Source organism: Lepus europaeus, chromosome 15 (genome assembly GCF_033115175.1).
Source record: "Lepus europaeus isolate LE1 chromosome 15, mLepTim1.pri, whole genome shotgun sequence".
Classification (NCBI taxonomy): domain Eukaryota; kingdom Metazoa; phylum Chordata; class Mammalia; order Lagomorpha; family Leporidae; genus Lepus; species Lepus europaeus.
This window is the reverse complement of record NC_084841.1, coordinates 86,370,077-86,373,080: the sequence shown is the minus strand read 5'-3', so window position 1 is coordinate 86,373,080 and position 3,004 is coordinate 86,370,077. Positions and strand designations below refer to the sequence as shown.

Genomic DNA, 3,004 nt, shown 5'->3' with positions numbered 1-3,004 from the left:
AAGATGAAACGGTGTGACTTTGTCGTTTCGTTGCTTGTTCTTTTATTCCAACAGAATTTGCCATTTTCAGTGGAAAACAAGTGGAGGTTGCTAGCTATGATGACCTTGTATCTTGGATCTGGATTTGCGGCCCCTTTCTTCATAGTACGGCACCAACTGCTTAAGAAATAAGGATGTTTTAGGTCATCCGTTTAACAGGTAATCCGTGGTTTCTCTGATCTCCCTAGAGCTTTTTTTCCAAGTTCACTAAAGCACTGAAATGCTTTCTCTTTTATACCATACCACACCGATTCCTGGAGTTATGGATTTATAAACCTATAACCAAATATTTCCTTGATCAGAAGCGGCTAGTCTTTATTGAGTATCACTGATTATCAGGCCCACTATACTTTCATAATCTTTGGCACTTCCCTCGCTAGCCTGTGAGGTGGATGGGACTAACCCAGTCACAAAGATGTTAAGTTGCTCAACTTCTGATAACTAGTGTTGGTGAAACAGGATTCTTGCCCAAGCAGTCTTGTTCTAGAGTGGCTTGTAAACAGGTAAACTGATTAATACTGTTCTGTCTTGAGTGGTTTTACTAAAAGTAACAGTGGCTTAGAACACGTCTGTTGAGACTGTAAAGTGTTCAATTCTGCTGTTCCCATCCAGTCTTTTTTTTTTTTTAAAGATTTATTTATTTAAAAGAGTAACACAGAGAGTTGGAGACAGAGATTGTATATCTGCTGGTTCACTCCCCAATTGGCCACAGCAGCCGGAGCTGTGCCAGTCTGAAACCAGGAACCAGAAGCTTCCTCCGAGTCTTCCCATGTGGGTGCAGGCCCAAGGATTTGGGCCATCCTCTACTGCTTTCCCAGGGCATAGCAGAGAGCTGGAACAGAAGTGGCGCCCATATAGGATGCCAGCAGTGCAGGCGGCAGTTTTACCTGCTACGCCACAACACCCTCCCAAATCGTTTTTAAAATCTTGTGTTGGCAATCCTAATTTAAGTTGTGAAAACTCCCAAGAGATTTTAAAAAAATGCTTCTAGTGCTCGTGGAGTTAGTCTCCTATGATGCTAGAACTATTAATAGTCTGCCTGATCAGCCCAGCCATTTTGGGAAAAGTTAAAGCTTCTGAAGATGCTTTTCTCATGAAGGCGTTGGTTTTGCAGGATGATGGCTTCACACCACCATAGACCATTGTCCCAACTGAGAGAATAGCAATAGGGTCCAGGTTGGGAAAGTCTGGAGTGCATGCCCAAAGGAGTCTTGCATATTGCGAAGAACTGATGTACTGTGTGTGAATGAGAGCTTCTTATAGATGATTTGTGATCAGTTTCTCAGCAATGCTATGAAAAGCTTAGTGGGATAATTGGAATTAGTCCCAAAATATACTTTAGAAAGTTAAATTCACTTTTTCTTAGTTTAAGAAGGGAGTGATTTATCCAGCGTATGGAAAGGTTGGGTGCATATGATGAAGCAAATCAGTATGATTACAATCATGATACTGTAAACGCTTTCTGATGTGCCAGTGAAACTGACAGCTTATTGATAAAAGTAGATGGTTTTAAACAGGGTATTTTACTGATAATTTTTGCTTTTATTTTGCAGATAACAGCATTTCAAGAGGTGCAGTCTCTGGAAAATGGATCAAACTCTTGAACTCATAGCATACTAGATGTGTTTGTAAATAAACTTACGACTTGAATGCTGAATGCCTCTTCTCATATATAGGGAATGTGATAATTGAGTGTGTGCTTGCTTTATGATTTGGATAATATTCCAGTATTAGTTTCTTAAGATGTGTATCATTCAGCTTGTTATGTGACCTATTTATTTAATTTTTGCTCTTTTGGATTAAGACATTGTTAAAAATTGATGATACAAAAGAAATGCCAAGTTATCTATTGTCTATAACTTTCTTTTAAAGGGAGAGAAAAGATTTAAGAGCTTCATTTTTTCCCAGGCCTGTAGCATTAAAGCTGAAATTTTTGGTCTGATAATGGTACTGCTGACCAATATTAGTCTTGTTGAGGCTGAATAAAAGTATTTAAAATGGAAGCATATACTGTAGGAAGTATTCCAAACTTACTCTGGAGTTTGACTAGTAGCAAGGGGATAAAAGATAACAGTTGAATTATGCTTTAAAATCTTAAGGGCCTAGTTTGTAGGGCTTTGTTTTAGGCAGGGGAAAGTAATTTGTAATTGAATATTTTAATAGTTTGGTTGCTTCTGGAATATGAGTGGATGAATAATGAAAAGTAGGCCGGCGCCGAGGCTCACTAGGCTAATCCTCTGCCTTGCGGCGCCAGCACACCGGGTTCTAGTCCCGGTTGGGGCACCGATCCTGTCCCGGTTGCCCCTCTTCCAGGCCAGCTCTCTGCTGTGGCCCGGGAAGGCAGTGGAGGATGGCCCAAGTCCTTGGGCCCTGCACCCCATGGGAGACCAGGATAAGCACCTGGCTCCTGCCATTGGATCAGCGCGGTGCGCCAGCTGCAGCGCGCCTACCGCGGCAGCCATTGGAGGGTGAACCAACAGCAAAGGAAGACCTTTCTCTCTCTCTCTCTCTCTCTCTCACTGTCCACTCTGCCTGTAAAAAAAAAAAAATAATGAAAAGTAGATTATAAACGGGTAGTCTCTCTGGCCTCCAGATTTTGGTGAGAGGATGCTGTATGTTTCTAAATAACATGTATTTCTGGCTTCTTGAACAATTGCTTGGTGTGCTTCCAAATCATTTCATAGAACAAAATAGGTGCCTCCACCAGCACTTATAATGTTCGGCATCCTCTTAGCCTTAGTGTAAAACCACCTGATTTGCTAAAACCTGAAATTTTTATTCTCTCAGTTTATATGCTAGTGCCTGTCTTTAGACTCCTTAACAGCCTGCACTTGTGTGTCACTTTGTTTTGATTAAGTAATCATAAATCTAGTGTCACGGTTGGGGAAGTTTTCCTATGGGACAATAAGATTTCTTACCTTTGGAAAAAGTAGAAGCAAGAATAAGACTGTAGGATTGATAAAAT

At 40.9% G+C, this 3,004-nt stretch overlaps 1 non-coding gene across 1 annotated transcript; it reads left to right on the top strand.

Annotated features, from left to right (window-relative positions):
* Positions 1–1,446: 1,446 nt before the first annotated feature.
* LOC133774735 (small nucleolar RNA Z39) lies at positions 1,447–1,509 on the top strand. Its single transcript, XR_009868133.1, has one exon. It is a non-coding gene; the product is annotated as a small nucleolar RNA Z39 (small nucleolar RNA).
* Positions 1,510–3,004: the final 1,495 nt, after the last annotated feature.